Here is a 20256-nt window from a genome sequence, read left to right as displayed (position 1 = left end):
AATCCTCTATGGGGTTGAGAGATGGATTCTATTCCCTTTCCTTTGCATATGGGTGGTCTAGGACTATGGCAAAAGTGGCACAGTGAGACGAGGCTAGGTGATAAAAGGTAATAACAGTTTTTGCCTAGTTCACTGTCTCTTGGGACAATCCTCTGGGAGTCCTGAGTAGCCAAGTAAGGTGTGTGACTACTCCAAAGCTGCCATGAAGGACAGACCATGAGGCTAGGCCAAAGAGAGATGGAGACCTGCCCAAAGGGCCCCAGCTGTTGGGAGTTTTTCAGCCTTGGCATCAGTCCCGTGTATAACAAAACCTTGGAGACAATCCCAATCCCAGCCCTGAATACTACTGATGTCTCTACTCTGACAGTGGTTGTGGAGAGCCCCAATGGCAACGACATAGCTGAGCCCAGTGAAACCCCAGAACTGTGTGAGCGAGAATGATAATAAAAAATTATTGTTTCAAGCCACTGAGTTTTGAGGTGGCTTGTTAGACCACCATTGAGGAAAGTAAATACGTAATTACAGCACAGTGTGATAAATCTCCTGATGGCTGATTTGATGCTGTGCGGCTGAAACAGTGGGGAGGAAATGCCAGAGTCTGCTGGCACAGGGTGGGAGGGGAGGTGGGAAAGGCAGGGGCGTGTGTGCAAGAGAGGTGATGCAGGAGCTGTGACTGTAAAAATGAGGAGGTGAATGTCACCTACACTCTGGAAATGGATAGAAGGAGAGAGGCAGGAGAAAACAAGAAAGGATGGATAGCCCTTTGAGATCACCTGGGTATGAGGCAGGGAACGAGGAAGAGAGGTTATAAATGGCTATGAGGGGACTTCCCTGGCTGTCCAGTGGTTGACACTCTGTGCTTCCAAGGCAGGTGGTGCCAGTTTGGGGAACTAAGACCCCACATGCCACATGGTGTGGCCAAAAAATAAAAATAAGAAAATAAGAAAAATAGCTATGAGGTCTTACTCTCTTCCTCTTATTCATTTAAAGATGTTCTAGTACCACTGGCCACTGCCTACACAACCTCTTTGGCCTTACTGAGATTAACTTTACCTGAATTGGATCAAAATTTACAGTGTTCAATAAGAGTCTTTATTGGTAGAAACAAGGCAAAGCCTGGAATCCAGAGGTGCCATAGTGCTACCACTAATAACTAGCATGTGACCTCCTCTCTCTCTGCAAGATTAAAGGATTCGCTGCACTCATCACAAAGCTTGGCTCGATCACATCTGTGATTCATGCTCTGAGCACTGTCTCTGCGCCTGCCTGGGATTGGGGCCATGTCCTTCCGGGCACACACACCTACATCAGTGTTGAGATAAAAGGGGCTCTCTCCCTAGTCCCTTGGTTTATTTACCTCCAGGCACTAGCCCATTACTAAGAGAGATGTTGCCAGAGGTGAGGGGTGGAGAAAGGGAAGGAGGTGGCTGTGGAGGAGATGAGAACAGAAATAAGCATTTTCCTGGAAAAGGACTTCTTGGAATTTCTGTCTGATCTGGTGTGCGGAAGACAACTTAATTAAGAGACAGTGCTTAATGACAAGGAAGGAAAACGTTCCTTATCTGGTAGATTCCTTTGCTGATGGAATCTTCCAGCTCACCCTGGCTAAGTCTAGCATTGACTGTGCTAGAAAGATTTATAACCATGAAAGATCTAACATCAAATTGCAGGGCAGCAGATTTGGGCACAGACTGTAGCCATCCCATCATTTTGGATACTCCTCTAATGTGGAAGCCCACCTGCAAGTGTGTATCCAGGGCTTTCCCAGAAGATGGAGGTGTTTCTCACCATCACACTTCCTGGCCATACACATCTCCACCCCACACAACAGTCATGTTTATTCTCAAAGCACAGCATCCTCTTTTCATGTCTTTTGTGCTCCTGAATTTCTCTTTCTTCCCTTCCTCATCTAACAAATTCATCCTCATCCTCGGAAGCAGACTTCAAGGGTACTTTCTCTATAAAAAAGGTGGAATTGATTGTTCATACTTGATGCTGCCTTAGTCCATTGGCATTGGGACCAGAGAGACATGATTCTGGAGGTGAATCTTGATTCTGATTCATGATTCTGAATCAGAATCAAATCTGATTCTGGAGGTGACTAATTCTATGATTTGGGGTATGGCAGTCATATTAGGTTTCTAGGCTTTCTGTAACAAAGGACCATAAACTAGGATAGCCAAAAACCACTGAAATTTATTGTCTCACAGGTCTGGAGGCTTTAAGTCCAAAATCAAGGTGTCAGCAAGGCCAGGCTCCCTCAGAATGATCTGGGAGGAGATTCCTTCTTGTCTCTCCTAGCTCCTGGTATTTGTAACCCTTGGTATTTCTTGACTTGTAGGGGTACCAGTCCAGTCTCTGCCTGCATTGTCACAGGGCCATCTTCTCCCTCTGTGTCTCCACATTGTCTCCTTTCTGTGCATGTCTGTCTCTGTGTTTGAATTTGTTGTTGTTCAGTCGCTAAGTCATGTCCAACTGTGACCCCATGGACTGCAGAATGCCAGGCCTCCCTGTCCTTCACCATCTCCTGGAGTTTGCTCAACTCATGTCCATTGAGTTGGTGATGCCATCCAACCATCTCATCCCTTGTTGCCCCTTTCTCCTGCCTTCAGTCTTTCCCAGCATTAGGATCTTTTCTAATAAGTTGGCTCTTCACATCAGGTGGCCAAAGTATTGGAGCTTCAGCATCAGTCCTTTCAATGAGTATTCAAGGTTGATTTCTTTTAGGATTGACTGGTGTGATCTTGGATTAGGGCCCACCTTAACGACATCATCTGAACTTGGCTACATCTCCAAAGACCCTAATTCCAAATAAGGTCAGATGCACAGGTATTGTGGGTTAAGACTTCACCATATTTTGGGGGGAGGACACAATCCATCCTGTAAGGACAGTTAATCTTGCGAAGCTATAGTTTTCTTATCTATAAAGTGAAGGATTAAAGTAGTATCCAAGTCAAAGAGGGACTGTTGGTAGGGGCGGGTGGGGGTGGGGGGCATGGTACAGGACATGAGGCTTCACAGATAGCCTTCAACAAGACATGGTCCTCATTCAGGAAATTATCCACTTGCTGAGGAGCAGGCCAGCTTTGCATTCTCTACTCCATCATCCAAAGGGTATCTTTACCTTGAGATTTTTCACTAAACTCACTGTGACAGCCGTAGTACAGAAACCCATCTGAGGCCTGGGTGATGAGGGCAGTGATAATTAGTAAAAGATCACCAAAGCCTAGGTGTCTTCAAAGAAGAGAAGCTGAAACATGGTCTGACCTTTTCTTTCATCTCAAACTATGGCTGATACAAGTTTGAGGTTATGAATGGAGCTGGCAGTCTCTTTATACTAAAAACACGTATCATCTAAAGGAGAAGCCACTGACTTAACTTACTTCCTCCTTGTATGATTCATGAAAAATGAAAGTGAAAGTTGCTCAGCTATGTCCAAATCTTTGCAACCCCGTGGACTATACAGTCTCTGGAATTCTCTAGGCCATAATACTGGAGTGGGTAGCCTTTCCCTTCTCCAGGGGGTCTTCCCAACCCAGGGATCGAACTCAGGTCTCCCACATTGCAGGTGGATTCTTTACCCAGCTGAGCCACAAGGGAAGCCCAAGAATACTGGAGTGGATAGCCTACCCTTCTCCAGGGGATCTTCCCAACCCAGGAATTGAACCAGGGTCTCCTGGATTGCAGGAGGATTCTCTACCAACTGAGCTATCAGGGAAGTCCATGGGAGAGACTATTTTGGAGGCTTCCCAGGAAGCACCTTGATTCTCACTCCGGAGATCCCCAGGATTTCAGTACCTGAAGCCCTAACAGAGGGCTGGCTGGGCTAAGACTTCCCTTTGTGTCTACTGCTTGGGCCCAGACTCAATAAAGTGGCCTGGCTCATGGGAAGACGTGCTGAGGGTGAAGAGAGTCACCTGACCATCATGCTTATGCCCAGCCTTCCCAGCCCTAAGGAAACATCTTAGGGTCCTGACGATTCCTTCACAGCAGTGCTCAAATGCAAGCCATCAGCAAAAATTTATTTCATCTGGGGATCCCTTCTAGTCAAGTCTCAGCTTACCTTTGCTACACAATCATTCTTTGGCCTTTGAAATCAGTAATAGTCAAAGCAATAAAGGCTAATTTTATGCTCTAGAACTTGACAGTGAAAAATATTTTAGGTGATGGTCTGTGACTGGTTGATTTAGGAAACCAGCAAACCTGACAGCTGAACATAACGCAACACTACAGGAGTGATGGGATGATCATATGCTCTGCTTTACACCACACAAGGCAACTGAAATGCAATTCAGCAGATCCAATGTAGCTCTGGTTGCTGTTTGTTTGTTTTTTTTTTTCTTTTAAGAAATAAACATTTCAAAGTATTTCCAGGTTAGCCACTTATATAGGTCAAATTTTAAAAATAATGTAGTTGATTTTTGCAGTTAAGAATACAGGCTTTTTGATACTAAATGCCTGAGTTCAGGGGCACACTCAGCTGTTTGCTAACTACATGACTTTGGACAGGTCAGTTATATGGATGCCTCAGTTTCTTCAGCTGCAAAATGGAGATAATCATAATCCTCTCATAGGGTTGATGTAAAGATTAATTGAAAAAAGATACTCTGCAGAGCACCTGGCCCAGAATAAATGCTCAAGTTTTAACACTGTTATTCCTCCCTCCCTCTCTTTCTTCTTTGTATATTGATAACATAGATACAAGGCAGGGAGTAAAAAGATGAATCAGACCATTTCTGCCACTGAGGCATTAATGGTGTAATATGGGAAGGCAAGCTTTTTAATAAGAACCGTATACATAGAGACCCTGAGACAGAAGTATGTACGCTCACTGTGGGGGCACAAAGGAAAGCCTTGTGGCAAACTAAGCAGAGGACACACAGCTTGTCGTCCTGACTGAAGCGTGGGATGAAGTTCTCTATCAGGCAGGTGCTTACCCTGTGGGTATGGAAACCAGGCTGGGAGGGCAAGATTTCAATATAATCCCCCATCAACTACTTCTCAATTCCTTCCTCTCTTCACAGCCATGCTTCCAGAAATGCTCTAATGCTGTCTTCCTACCACCAGATTTCCCCTCACTCTCACATCTACCGTGTGCTCAGTCGCTTTAGTCATGTCCGACTCTTTGTGACCCCTTGGACTGTAGCCCACTAGGCTCCTCTGTCCATGAGATTCTCCAGGCAAGGATACTGGAGTGGGTTGTCAGGCCGTCCTCCAAGGGATGTTACTGACCCAGGGGTCAGACCCACACCTCCTGTATCTCCTGCATTGGCAAGTGGATTCCTTACTGTTGACCCACTGGGAAAGCCCCAAACCTACTGCAGTTCCATTTCTATTTCCACTCCTCCACCATAACTTCTCTTCTGTAACCCAACTTCAATGCTTTCTTTTAAATTCTCTTACTCTGTTGTTTTTGATTGACTTTCTGATTTCTTTTTGTTGACTCTCTCCTGTGTGACAACTGGAACTCTATTTTTTTTTTTCTGTTTTTCCTTTCTTTCTACTTTCTCTTCTTTTCCACCTGCCCCATAGTTCTGCATTTCTGCATGGTTCCTTTTTTTAAGATGTGTGTTTTTTCTTGGCCATTGCACACTCCCAGACTGATCTCAGCAATGATATCGATTGTACCTTCAGCTCAGTTCCCTCTCCTAGACGATGGAGCCACACCTCCTGGATGTTTTCACTTGGATAGACTATAGCACCTCAGCCTCAACATGTGTTCTTGGTTTAAATTCATTACATTACTCTCCTTGGTAAATCAGGCTAGAGACCTGGGATCTCGAGGTTTCCCATTCAGGTCCTCTCAACTCTGTGAACAAAATGTCTCTCAAATTTATCATCCTTTGCTGCCCTGCAAAAGCAGTGTTTTCACTCTAACCTTCATCATCTTACCTCACCTCACTACAACAGACATCTGCTGCTGCTGCTAAGTCGCTTCAGTCATGTCCGACTCTGTGCGACCCCAGAGACGGCAGCCCACCAGGCTCCCCCGTCCCTGGGATTCTCCAGGCAAGAACACTGGAGTGGGTTGCCATTTCCTTCTCCATTGCGTGAAAGTGAAAAGTGAAGTCGCTCAGTCGAGTCCGACTCTTAGCGACCTCATGGACTGCGGCCTACCAGGCTCCTCTGTCCATGGGATTTTCCAGGCAAGAGTACTGGAGTGGGTTGCCATTGCCTTCTCCGACCGACTCCTGACTGACCTGTTAATATCTCCAAATTTTTCCTTTGTCTGGACTATTGACCTCTATTGTCAGTCATCTTAGATGCACATCTGATCAAGGCACACCCTTGCTGAAAACTCTTTTGAACTGATTATTAGTTCAGAAAAATGTCCAAATTCCTTACTTCAAAGTTCTTTACAATTTGACTTCTACTTGCCTTTCTAGCCTAGTTCCTCCAAAACTCTGAAATATAACAACCCTTTATGGGATAATTTTGTCTCCCCTGCAAATTCATGTTGAAATCCTAACTCCCAGAATGTGACCATATTTGGAGATCAGGTCCTTAAGAGAGGTAATTAAGTTAAAAATAGAGCCATTAGGGCCTTAACCTAATAGACTGGTGTCTTTATAAAATAAAGCAGTTAAGTACACTAACAATTGACTGTCCAAAAGAAAAATTAAGCAAACAATTCTATTTACAATAGCATCAAAAATAATAGAATACTTAGGAATAAAGTTGACCAAGAAGGTGAAAGAGCTGTGCACTGAAAATTATAAGACAATGATGAAAGAAATCAAAAAAGATACAAATGGAAAGATAGCCTGTGCTCATGGACTGAAATAATATTATTAAAATGTCTATACTACCTAAAGTGATCTACAGATTCAATGCAATCCCTATCAAAAATACCATGCATTTTTCATAGATATAGAAAAAAATAACCCTAAGATTCCTGTGGAACCACATACAAACTGAACAGCCTAAGCAATATTGAGAAAGCTGAACAAAGTTGGAGGCCATCACATTTCTTGATTTCAATGTATATTATAAAACAGTAATAATCAAAGCAGTATGGTACTGGCATAAGTACAGACACATAGACCAATGGAGCAGAACAGGGAGTTCAGAAATAAAGCCACACATGTATGGTAAACTTATTTTTTAATGAAAGTATCAAGAATATATAATGGGGAAAGACAAGCTTCTTCAATAAAAGGTGTTGGGAAAACTGGACAGCCACATGTAAAACAGTGAAATTGGACCCTATTTTATACCACAAAATTAACTCAAAATGGATTAAGGACTTAAATGGAAGACCTGAAACCATAAACCTCACAGAACAAAACATAGGATAACCTTAACATTAATCTTGGCAATGATTTTTTAGCTATAACACTAAAGGCACAAGCAACAATAAATAAATGAATGGGACTACATTATACTAAAACAGATGCTTTTACAGCAAACATTCAACAGAATGAAAAGAGGCAATCTATGAAATGGGATAAAATGTTTTCAAATCATATATCTGATAAGCAGTTAATATCCAAAATATATAATGAACTCATACAACTCGATAACAAACTAAAATAAAATAAGCTGATTAAAAGTTTGGCAAAAGACTTGAACAGACATTTTCCCAAAGAAGACGTACAAATGGCCAACAGTTATAAGAAAAGGTGTTCAATATCATTAATTATCAGAGAAATGCAAATCAAAACCAAAGTGAGATATCAGTTCACATCTATTAGGATAGCTATTAGCAAAAAGACAAGAGATAACAAAGGTTGGCAAGGATATGGAGGAAAGTGAACACTTGTACATTGTTGGTAGAGATGTAAGTTGTTACAACCACCATGGAAAACAGTATGGAGATTTCTCAAAAAATAAAAAACAGAGCTACAACATGTTTCATCAATCTCACTTCTGGGTATATATCCAAAGAAAATGAAATCAGTATTTCAAAAAGGTATCTACATTCCTACAGTCACTGTAGCATTATGCACAATAGCCAAGATACAGAAACAACTTGTCAATGGATTCAGCAAAGAAAATGTGCTATATACACATGGTGGAATATTATTCAGCCATAAATAGGAAGAAATAATGTCATTTGCAATAACATGGATAAACCTGGAGGACATCATGCTAAGTGAAATAAGCCAGACACAGATAAACAAATATTGCAATATCTCACTTACATGTTGAATCTTAAAAAAGTCATATCCATAGAATCAGAGAGTAGAATAGTGGTTTCCAGGGGCTAGGGGTGGGGGGATGTTAGTCAAGGAGTACAAATTTCCAACATGGTGATTGTAGTTCATTATACTCTGTTATATACTTAAAACTGCTAGGAGGGTTGATCTTAAGTGTTCTTACCACACACACAAAGGTAATCATGTGAGGTGACGGATGTGTTAATTAACTTGATTGTGGTAACCATTTTGCAATGTATATGCATATCAAATCAAGTTGTACACCCTAAAAAGTAAACAAACGGGCCGTATTTCCCAAGATGGAAAAATAAATCGGCTTCACTGCTTACAAAAAAAAAATAATAAAATAAAGAAATCATGTGTGTGTCACATATACTTACAGAGAAAGACCATGTGAAGAAACAGAGACAAGACAGCCATCTACAAGCCAAAGAGAAAGGCCTCATAAGAAACCAACCCTATACACATTGATCTTGGACTTCTAGCTGCTACCAGGATTGTAAGAAAATAAACTTCTATTGTTTAAGCCCCCCAGTCCCTGTGGTGCTTTGTTATGGCAGTCCTAGAAAACTAACACACAGCCTATAAGACTATTCAGTCTAGACTACTCCGATTTTGGAAAACACCCACACTTTTACTGATGCAATTTCTTCCACCGAGTGTCCTTTTCTAGCCAGTATTTATCTTTGAAAATATTTTATCTCTATCTCAAAGTATTTCTCAAAAGCTTATGCCCATCAAAGCTAGAAGGAATTTTTCCCTCCTTTTGTACTCTGCTCTTACTTCTAATAAAGCAACCACCACATTATTGTTCTGTTTTTCCTGAAAATTGTGCCAATGCTAGAAGATAAGTGCAGAATGACAAGGACAGTCAAGTTATGCCTGATGGTTGTTTGGAGTGATGTAATGACTGTGTTGGTGGAAATGTGGGGAAGGCGATAGAACAGATGGATCTTAATAGTTAATTAATTTTAGGAAGTCAAGGTCAAAGTCCAGATGAATGATGAAGTCTGGATTTCTGACTTGGACCGCCTGGTGGATGGTGGTTCCAGTAGCTTTATGTAGGGAGTTCTCAAGGAGAAGGGGCCTTGGGAGACAAGGTAGTTTGGTGTTGCTTGTGAGTAACTTCGGACATCTAGGAGAGTGGGTCCTATATGCAGATGAACGTGCAAATCTTCATTTCTGGAGAGAAATGTATCTAAGAGCTGGCCTTGTAATATTTTTTAACTCTTATTTTGATAAGCTCTGGATCCTTAGGCACAGTTTCTATCAAAAAAAAAAAAAAAAAAAAACTATCCCGCAGAAACTTGAGGACCAAGATAATGCTAAGAATGTGGAAAAAGGGACAAAAATATCAGAGTGAATCCTACAAATAACCAAGAAGCTCTGGGAAGACTGCCTTCCAAAATTTGTTCTCTTGTCCAGTAACCACAAAACCTAAAATCCTACCATCAGTGACATTATTTATCAATTCTTATTGAAGGTGTTTCTGAGTTAAGATGAGAAGCAAGGGACGTTCAGAGGAGGTAAAATTATTGGCTCCCAAGTTCTGCTGTTCTCTGAAGCTGGGGAAGGGTTCTGTGACCATGGAGCCCCATCAGAAATTGAGGGACAGAAGTGATGAACGGTAAAGGAGACCCAGAATAACGCCCTACCTGGACTAACCAGCTGCCCACCACAGCAGCAGGCTTAGGTCAGATAATGAGAAATCAGAAGGCCCCTGCTGCCAACCAAATCTCCCTCTCAACTATTTGTGCAGATAATCTGGCCAGGAATAGAGGGAACTACCCCAACAGACTGTGATGGAGAGCTGACAGATCAAGGGGAGAACAGCATGCCACCAATACGACAGCATGGAGAGCAAAACATGTTGGCTCTCTAATGAGAATCCGCCTTGCTACCACTGCTCTTGCATTTACGTTCCCCAGAGCAGCTCAGCCTCACTTGCCAAAAGTGGCAGGGGGTGGGAAGGCTGTTGGCCTCATGCCCACCTGGGTACCTGCTGGGAGAATTTTGCACATGCTGCTAAGTGCCCAGTGGCACTGAGGACTTCCATTTACATTCTTAATTACCCTGAAATTCAGCCACATGGTCCTTCTGCCTGTCTGGACCAGTGCTTGATGGCAGCTGGTGTTAGAAACTTACTGTGCTCCAACAGCCCTTGAGTTCTATCCTTCCTCTGTCGGGGAGGGACCTCCCAAGTCAGTGAGAAGAACATACATGTATGTGTGCAAGTCTACGGGTGCACATGTGTGCCTGGGCTTATGTGTGTAATTCTTGGTTCCAGATACTTGCATGTATATATATCTTTAGGGGAGGTAGTGGGGTACATGCTCATTACAGGGAGTTTCCCTCGACTATTGATGACTATGGGAGAATGTTTAAAGCTTTCTCCAGGAACCAGAAATTTTCCAATCTTAATTTGAGGAAGCACAGAAATATACATATTGATAATAACTGGTTGCATTTATCTTTCCTGAAAGAGGCAAAGTTTTTGGTATGTTGTTTCTGGATTTGAAAGTAGAGTGGAAGGAAGTGAGGTCGCAGGTGTTTGGGGAAATTTTTGATCCTTCCTGCACAAAATTTCTCCACATTCCCCTTCCTTTGATTTTGTCTGGGGAGGAAGATTTTGAAATGGGTATTTGTGGGGTGTGCAATTCCATACACACACACTCCTATGCCCGTGTATGTACACACATGCATTAACATGCTCACTCAATATCTAACAATGTGCAAAATGTCTTGCTAGAAACTTTGGGGAAGGAAAAAGCAGTTTTCCATTCATCTTCAAAAATCCTCAAACTCTGTTAAACTGGAAAAATATAGTAGAAAGCAGTAAGTGTTAGAAGCCAAGCATCTAGTAAGGTCATTGTGTGGGGAAGAAGTTTAGAGATGGAGGGAGTTACTCTCAAGCCAGTGGTCAGGGAAGACTGGGGAGGGAGGACCTGCAGCATGGACCTCTTCAAGTACGCAGAGACCATCCTCTGATATGTATGTTACTGAAAACTGCCACTGGGGGAAATAATGGAAGAGGGTAAACTGATAATAACAGATGCGGGCAGTTACAAAGTTCCCAGTATCTCACAATGTCCTATAGCCATTGTCCATACATCAAAGAGCGACCCCTCTACTAATTCAGTAGGTGACCACCCTCCTGGAGTTCTGCTCTCCTTTCTGAGTTCATGCGGAGGTCTCATTCTGACTTCACAAGGAGATCCCTGAAGACTTTTTCTCTTGGCAACACTAAAACTAAAGAGCCAATCAGAGGAGATGAACAAATAGGTAACAGTTACTATCCATTCAAAATGCTTTCTTATTTGAATATTCCTTTTATCGTGCATGCCTGTTCAGTCACTCAGTTTTGTCCGAATCTTTGTGACTCCATGGGCTGTAGCCCACCAGGCTCCACTGTCCATGAAATTTTCTAAGCAAGAATACTGGGAGTGTATTGCCATTTCCTACTCCAGGGGATACTCCCAACTCAGGGGTTGAACTCACACCTCTTGCGTCTCCTGCATTAGCAGGCAGATTCCTTACCACTGTGCCACACTTGGGATGCCCCTTTTATTACTTTAAATCATTGAATAAAACCTTCATTAATCATCTATAAATTCTCAGGCACTGAGCTAGGCACTACCCACAAAATGCTTAGCCCTGAAACAGTCATAGAAAACCAGCAGGACACGTGATGGGATAATTATGTGTATAGAATGCTCTGGGAAGTCCTGAGGGGACTTTCAAGAAAGCTGGAAATTAAGGGTGGCTTTATGGAGAAGGAGAAACTTTGGCTGAGTTTATTTTTTTCTGAGTTTTGAAGGAACGTTGGTTAACTTGATGAAAGGGGAATTGTGTCAAATGTGATAAAATTGTACTGTATTGGTAAACATGATGCCAATGGAATAGCCGCTGCTGCTTTCAATTAGAATCTCTGTAGGACATGGCTTCAAACTTATTTGCTGGACAGACTAGTTCAGTGCTACCAATCTGATGGTTTATCTCACAGCACCAAATAGCACCGAGACAAAGGTTATAAAGAACTATTAATTTTTAAAATATGATGGAATCAAGAATAGTTCAAGTCATACAATTGTTTACATTTTTAGATAGCAGAACGAAGGGTTTGATGATATAATGTAATATATTTGGTTATAAAATTGAGGGCAGAAATCAAGAATATTGAAAATATTCTTGAAAAATACTTTAAAAGTTCAGGTCATTTTAACAAAGACCAAGGAGTGCTGTATGTGTGCTTAGGGGGACGATGGTTCACAAAAGCACGTTAAATTATCCCTGAATGAGTATATCAAAGAAGAAATAAAAATTAAAATTGCAGTCCACTGATGACAATGAAACCTGTTTACCAAAACTTATGGGATATGGCCAAAGTTCTAATTAGAAGTAATCCATTGCCTAAAGTGATTTAGTTATGAAAATTACATGATCATTTTTTCAAGTAGCTAGAAAACTTAAATCAATCTAAGGAAAGCAGAAGGAAGAAAACAGTAAAGATGACAACAGAAATAAGTAAATTAGAAATCAGAAAAATTCATCAGAGGAAATTTTCATCAGGAAGTAAAGAAAAAAATGCAACACATTTAAAATAAACGAATGAAAAAAAATGTAATGCTGCACATGTATATATGTCATATTAACGCAATTTTAATGAAAATGATGTATGTGAAACTTCACAGCACTTTGAAAAACACAATACAATGGTAAATATCTAGGGAGCTTACAAATTATCAAAGTTGATTCAAAGAGAATGGAAATTTTGAACAGATGAAATAATATGGCAAACATTTCAAAGAATTATTAAGGAATTATTCTATCAAATAAAAGTTTTAGGGACAGAGATTCCTACTGATGAGTTCTCTTAATGCTAAAAGTAATGTAAACTGTAAATTCAAGAACAGAGAAAATAGTGAACATATTTAATTCATTTACTAAATAATTAAATAAATTAAATAATAACCTAAATAAATTTAATAAATGAACATTTCTAATTTACTTACTATAAACTGATATCAAAAAATCTTATCTATATTGCATATAATAATACTATGGAATTCCAAATTATGAATGTGGATATAAAAAGTCCAAACTAAAACACTGATAATTAAATACACAATGGAATATTACTCAGCCATAAAAAAGAACACATTTGAGTCAGTTCTAATGAGGTGAAGTGAGTCAGAAAGAGAAACACCAATACAGCATATTAACGCATATATATGGAATTTAGAAAGACAGTAATGACCATCCTATACGCAAGGCAGCAAAAGAGACACAGATGTAAAGAACAGACTTATGGACTATGTGGGAGAAGGCAAGGGTGGGATGATATGAGAGGATAACACTGAAACATGTATATTCCCACATGTAAAATAGATGCCCAGTGCAAGTTCCATGCATGAAGTAGGGCACTCAAAGCCAGTGCTGGGGTGGGGAGGGAGGTGGAAGCGGGGTTCAGGATGGGAGACACATGTGCACCTGTGGCTGATTTATGTCCATGTATGGCAAAACCCACAATATTTTAAAGTAATTATCCTCCAATTAAAATAAACTAATTAATTAAAAAATAAGTAATAAACAAAATAGACTAATAAATGAAGTTAAATAGTATGGCTAAAAAAAAAATTTTTTTTTGACATGTAAGAGTAAATTCCTGAATCAAAGAATCCAAGTCTGTTTAAATGCTATGTCTCTCAATAAGTCAAACCATGAAAGGCTACATGACCATATCAATCATATCTGATAAAATTTAGTATCCAATATTGAAAAAGAAAACTATAGTGTAGTAGAACAGACAGTATGCTTTCTTAATATTAAAAAGTCTGTATCTTAAACCAATTACAAATATCTAGCTCATTAAAACTGACAAGAGTTTGTAAGAGGTAAGATGCTTATATATGAAATATAAATAAGTAAAATTATTCAAAAGGAAGAAACTTGATATATCTTCCAAAATATTTTAGAATAATTTATAATAATTTAGCACTTGGTCAAGTGGTGGATCTCAAAGTACATATATGATATTCAACTACTTTGTATTATAAATATTTATAAAATATAAAGAATAAAAGAATTTGCTTAAAGCATTGTATGAATATAAATATAACAGACTATAATATGTGAAAATTTTATATTAAAAAACCAAAAAAATCAATATAAAATCATATTAAAAATTAAACCCAAATTGGTCAAGCACCAAGCACATAAATAAATAGGCTATCCTCCTCAGACAGTAAAGAATCCCCCTACAACGCAGAAGATGCAGGTTTGATCCCTGGGTCCGGAAGATCCCCTGGAGAAGGGAATGGCCACCTACTCCAGTATTCTTGCCTGGGAAATCCCATGGACAGAGGAGCTTAGCAGGCTAAAGTCCATGAGGTCGTAAAGAGTTGGACACGACTGAGTGACTAACACACTCTAAAAATGAAAACAAATCCTTAATGAGTGTAAGAAGCAAAGTATTCCATTTCACCAGAAATCAGAAGAAAAGAAATATAATGAAATACTATTTTCTACCTGTCAAACCAATGAAATTTTTAAAAATAGTAATTTATTTTGAAGAGAATGTTGAGAAAGTGCTCTTATGAATCATTGTTAAAATGAAAATGGCTACTGATGTTCTAGAAAGTGATTCGAAAATAAAGAACCACACAGAAATTTTTACCATTGGTCCTGATAATTCTACTCATAAGAATATATCCTCAGGAAATTATGAGAAATGTCTGAAAAGATTGTATATAAGGCCCTCCATCGTGAGTTTATTATAGCAAATTATTAGAGGCAATCAAAATGTCTAATAATAAATAGGAGTCTGGCATAATTATGATAATGTCCATATGAGGTAACATTTTTCAGACCATTACAAATCACGTTTGCATAAAATAGTTAATGATGTGGAAGAATGCACATAATGTAATTTATATTTATATATAGAGAGGGAGAGAAAGAGAAAAGCTAAGAGTAAGCTCACCAAAATATTAACAATTCTAAATCTCTTTGTGAGAGGTTTACAAATTACTTAAAAATTTTTACATTTTCTTCATGTTCTAAAATTTTAAAAACGTCAGTCAGACCAAAAGCTTGAAGAACATTCCTGATGATAGTTTCTTTTGGCCAGGATCAAAAAGAACTCTGTCTGCCATGGCATATACTTTATGGCTAGCGTATTTGTACTACCTTTTTTTTTCACTCTGACTTCTGATTTTATTTCATAAATTTACATTGATAAAGTTTCTCTACCCCTGTATCTGATTCAATACTTTGTGGAATGAAACAAGGGACTAAACAAATAGGCAAATGGGAAGAAATGTGAATCATGTGTCCTAAGTGATTTTCATACTACATTCTATTCCCTGAGTCTAGAACATAGCCTTGGAGCCTTCTGCTCGGAGGTCAGAGACTTATTCTTCTGTGTCTGATTAAATGGCTCAAGAGAGAATGCTCATGGGCCACTGACTGTCAAACTCAGAGCTCCTGGGGGCTGTAGTCCTTCTTAAGCTTACGTCAGTGTTAGGTAAAAAGCAGTGAAACCTGAGAGAGAAGGCATGGGCAAGTCCCACTACATCTTCTTTGATGCCTAGAACTGTGGCTAGAATCTGATCAATGTTGAAGTCAGAGGACCTTTCTTGTTACTGAAATCCTTTTAGCTATGGACCAGGTTTCTCCACAAGGTTCAGGTTTTTGTTTTGTTTTGTTTTTTAATCTTTTTAATGTTAGAGATTAAAGCTAAATTTTAGCTAAGTTTGAAGGAAGATTCACAAATCACTTTTGAGAGAGAGATGGAGAAAGAGAGGGAGAGACAGAGGGAAGGAGAGAGACAGAGGGAGAGGTGGAGAGAGATGGAGAGGGAGAGAGGAAGGGACAGAGGGAAAGAAAGATCATTTTATGAAATACTTGACATAATGTTACTCTGGTAAGTCTGAAGAAGTGTGAGTCACTACACAACCATTCTCTCAACTCAGAACAAAAATCTTCACGGAATTACTGTGCTTTTAATACAAAGAATTGGGTGTTTGGCATTCCACAGTGCTTTGTGGTATCATGCCAACCAGGGGAGCCACTCATGAAAACAGCATATTGTTGAATTGTGAGTCTCAGCTCTCTTGGGTTGATAAATGGCAGTCCATCTTTTAAGACCCTTCCTGAGTTAAGAAAAGATTATCGAATTAAGGTGTGTCTGGAATAGTTTAAACATTTAATGTAATTTACATTTTATACCTGGGATTAGTTTGGAAGCTGGGTGACTGTAGAAAAAAAGTTTTTTTCATTAATAGGAAAAGATGTAATGTCAAATCACTTACACATGAAGGTTAAGTTTATTTGGAAGACAGACTTTAACAGTGTGGCAATTCTTGGCGTTAATACTGAAGGAAATTATGACCCACTGTCTGGAAGTGTGCTTGTGTGGGAGTATGTGTCTATGTACATGTGAGATTCATTTGCTGTTAGAGGAGCAAGAGTTGAGTAAGCAGGAAGCAAACAACAGCTCTGTTCCTTAACAGGTGGGGTCACAATCTATCAGGGTTGACTGCTTAGAAAGTCATGGAACCAAAGCTAAATGTCACTTTGTTTCCTACTTGAGTTTCAACACTATCTGCCCTTCTCCCCTCCTTCCTCAAGATTTCCCTCTACCCTTCCCTCTTTTCATAATATACCATTTTGTTTCATACTTCTTTGCAGCAATAAAAAGCCCCAAAGCAATGTTAAAGCCAGATTTAACTAGCTGGTTTAATTCTAATAGATTTTGTATTTATTTGTTTCTACATTGACTTGGCCTCCTTACTATTCTCCACTCTACTTGGAAAAAGATTTTTCATTGTATGGCCCTATGCTTTGCATTTTCTTTCTCAAAAAAAAAAAAAAAAAAAAAGGAAGATTATGTGAGAAAAAAAAAAAAAAAAAAACAAAATAATAACATGATATGGATTCAGGAAGATTTAGTCCAAAATTCTTTTTTCTTTTTTTTTTTGCTCAGACAAGGAACTTGAATCTCAAACCTAAGGAAGGTATTATTGTTCTTTAAAAACAGTCATTTTGGGAGAAAAATATCCTAAAACTGTTAGGAATATTGAAATATCACTTTCCTTTCTCATTATATTCAGTAGAACACACTGTATCATTGACATTTATGCTTGCTGCGGTAACAAGTAAACCCCTAATTACATAAAGGTTCAAACACCAAAGAAGTTTACTTTGCTTTCAGATAAAGAATAAAATAGGTGTTCCTAATTGATGCTCAACTCTCTCCCAAATGGTGATTCAAGGACCCGTATGTCTTCCATCTACTATTCCATCATCAACACTTTGGCTTCCAAAACTGTCATTATTAATCTGTGTCAAGTTACTAGAAGAGGAAAGAACAAGAAGAATGGTATGTGAAAGATTTCTTAGGACCAAGCGTTCAAGCCCATCTTCACTAAGGTTCACTTAGGTTCAGACTCCACTGGCTTGAACTCAGTCACATGGCCACATCAAACAGAAAAGGAAAGAGCGGGTATGGTCCAGCTATGTGGCAAGGGAAAAGAGGAAACAGGCTTAGTGAACACCTTGCTATTCTCCATTTTCAACTGAAAATTCTACTTGCTTAGAGCACTTTCAGTGATGTTATGCTTCATGAGCAAATGTATTGCAGCATGGTGTGGAGATATGATATGGCTATTTAAAAAATCGTGAATCAGAGCACAGCCTCTGTACAACACTAGAGTGTCTCAAAAGGTATAAATCTTCCTTTGCATCCATTTCAAATGAAAAATGGAGGATGGGGTTTCATGATAGGATTAATGGACATCTGAAGACAACTGTTTGGGGACCAAGACTAGAGTAGAGGAGGGAGTAATGCATAGGCAGCAGAGCATCTTTCTGTTGAGACGTTACGGTCGGTGGGAGCACTAGAAACTTTGTTGTTCCAGCTGTTATACTAGATAAGATCTAGGCATGCTGACAACCATTATCAACAGAATATAGTAATGGCAGCAGACCCAGAATTAAAAATCAAAAGATTGAGCAGTTGTGTTCATCTGTTCCAAAGTCTATATATTTCCTTCTATCACTTTGCTCCACTCGGGCAAACTGATTTATAAGTTATAGTCACTTAGCCACCATTAATTTCACTAAGGGCATTTCACACTTGTACAATAAATGTTTGAATTAAGACATTTCTTTCTTCCGAAATTGAATTGCATGTTAACTGGTTATTGGCTGTTGCTGGTGGTCCACACAATTACAGATAAGAGCATTGATCTGGCAAGAAAACAAATTGGCTCTTAAAAGAAGGCAGTTTGGATTTGACAGCTACAGATGATTAGGTGTCTCACTAATGGATGCTGTGTATCACCATCAGAGGTGTGAGAGATCTGCAAACACTTTCTCTCAACTGCCTACTTCTACCCGGAAAGGTTGCTTTAATCTGCCTTCTCCTATCCATGCACATTAGCAGAATCCATTGATAGGGGATAAAGCCCCAAGTTACCTGGATGATTCATGAGTTTTGAGATAGGCAGAAGTTACTAAGAGAAATCTTGGTTCAATCAGGTAGCATCCAAAGTGATTCTGGTTTCAACTACAAATGCCTGACAGACAACAAGTACAAACAAGCTCAGCCACACGTGACAAAGTAACTTCCCTCAGGGATGGTAGACCAGCAAGGGTATTCCTCCAGAGATTCCATTCTATTGTAGGAACCCAGATTCTGGACACCCTGGCTAGAGGATATCTAATGTTATGTCCCCTAATGTGATGTAGGTAGTTTGCCCAGTAATTGGTTTGCTGGCTTTTAGGACTTGATCAAACCTAGACAGCATATTAAAAAGCAGAGACATTACTTTGCCAACAAAGGTCTGCATAGTCAAAGCTATGGTTTTTCCAGTAGTCATGCATGGATGTGAGAGTTGGACCATAAAGCAGCCTGAGCACTGAAGGATTGATACTTTTGAATTGTGGTGTTGAAGAAGACTCTTGAGGATCCTTTGGACTGCAAGGAGATCAAAACCAGTCAATCCTAAAGGAAAGCAACCCTGAATATTCATTAGAAGGACTGATGCTGAAGCTCCAATACTTTGGCCAACTGATGCAAAAAACTGACTCATTGGAAAAGATCCTGATGATGGGAAAGACTGAAGGCAGGAGGAGAAGGGGATGGGGATGACAGAGGATGAGATGGTTGGATGGCATCACTGACTCAATGGACATGAGTTTAAGCAAACTCTGGGAGATGATGAAGGACAGGGAAGTCTGGTGTGTTGCCGTCCATGAGGTCGCAAAGAGTCAGATGTGACTGAACAACAAGAGACTTGATCTTAGCTCAAACACTTTCAGGGAGAATGACTCAGGTCTTGTTCTATCTAGTGACCTCAAGACAGAGACAGAACCCCCTGCTTCCAGGACACGAGTATCAGCAGCTTGACCTCCACCCTTCTCTATCCTAGGCAAGGTAGGGGGCCTCTGGTGAACAATTCAGCACTGCCAATCTGATATCTCAGGCACCCCCAGTAGAAGCCATTTTGGGGTAGATTACGTTGACTTTTAAGAGTCATCTATACAACTCCTCCAGTGTAAGATGATCTCATTGTAAAACTCTCTCTGTCCCTCAGGGGAGTGATAAGCCGCATTCTGTTTAAGAGCTTCAGGTCAAAGTCCAGACCCCCAGCTCTTGCCTTTATTCCAGCTCTGGATACATATGAAAGAGGCTATTACTTTCCAGGGGTCAAGCTTTCAGATCTTAGCCCATCGAGAAGATAATAAAAAAGCACTTGTAGTTGGATTTTATTCATCATTTATATAATCACTGAAATTGCAGATGAAATAGGCCATTATGTCATCCTGCCTCTCTTGTTAGCCAGTGTGTATGTATTTTCTCTTTTATAACATCCCATAAAAGCATCCTACACAGGGTTAGATCATAATAGTCTCTCAGCCATTTGTGGCAAGTGCAAAATACTCCAAATGAGTTGAGTTTCTGCCTGATTTCCATCTGGAAGGTTCTGGAGATGGCTCAGTCTGAGCAGCCATGCCTTTTTCCTCATCCCTCTTGACCTCCATCTCTGTGATGGAAGCAGGACCAACTCTTTCTGGACAGTGGTACAGGACA

General features: G+C 39.8%; 1 long non-coding RNA gene across 4 annotated transcripts in view; it reads right to left on the bottom strand.

The window, feature by feature from the left end:
* Nucleotides 1–20256, bottom strand: part of LOC112579690 — a 169086-nt gene that overhangs the window by 38778 nt on the left and 110052 nt on the right. Inside the window, exon 5 of one of the 4 annotated variants that reach the window (XR_006545360.2) lies at nucleotides 14527–14588. The exons of the other annotated variants lie outside the window; for them this stretch is intronic. This is a non-coding gene — a long non-coding RNA (uncharacterized LOC112579690). Of the gene's footprint in view, nucleotides 1–14526; nucleotides 14589–20256 lie in introns of those variants that run through there. 4 annotated transcript variants of the gene reach the window in all.

The sequence above is a fragment of the Bubalus bubalis genome, chromosome 16 (genome assembly GCF_019923935.1).
Source record: "Bubalus bubalis isolate 160015118507 breed Murrah chromosome 16, NDDB_SH_1, whole genome shotgun sequence".
NCBI classification, from domain to species: domain Eukaryota; kingdom Metazoa; phylum Chordata; class Mammalia; order Artiodactyla; family Bovidae; genus Bubalus; species Bubalus bubalis.
Note: the sequence above shows the minus strand (reverse complement) of the source record. Positions and strands in the feature narration are given on the sequence as shown.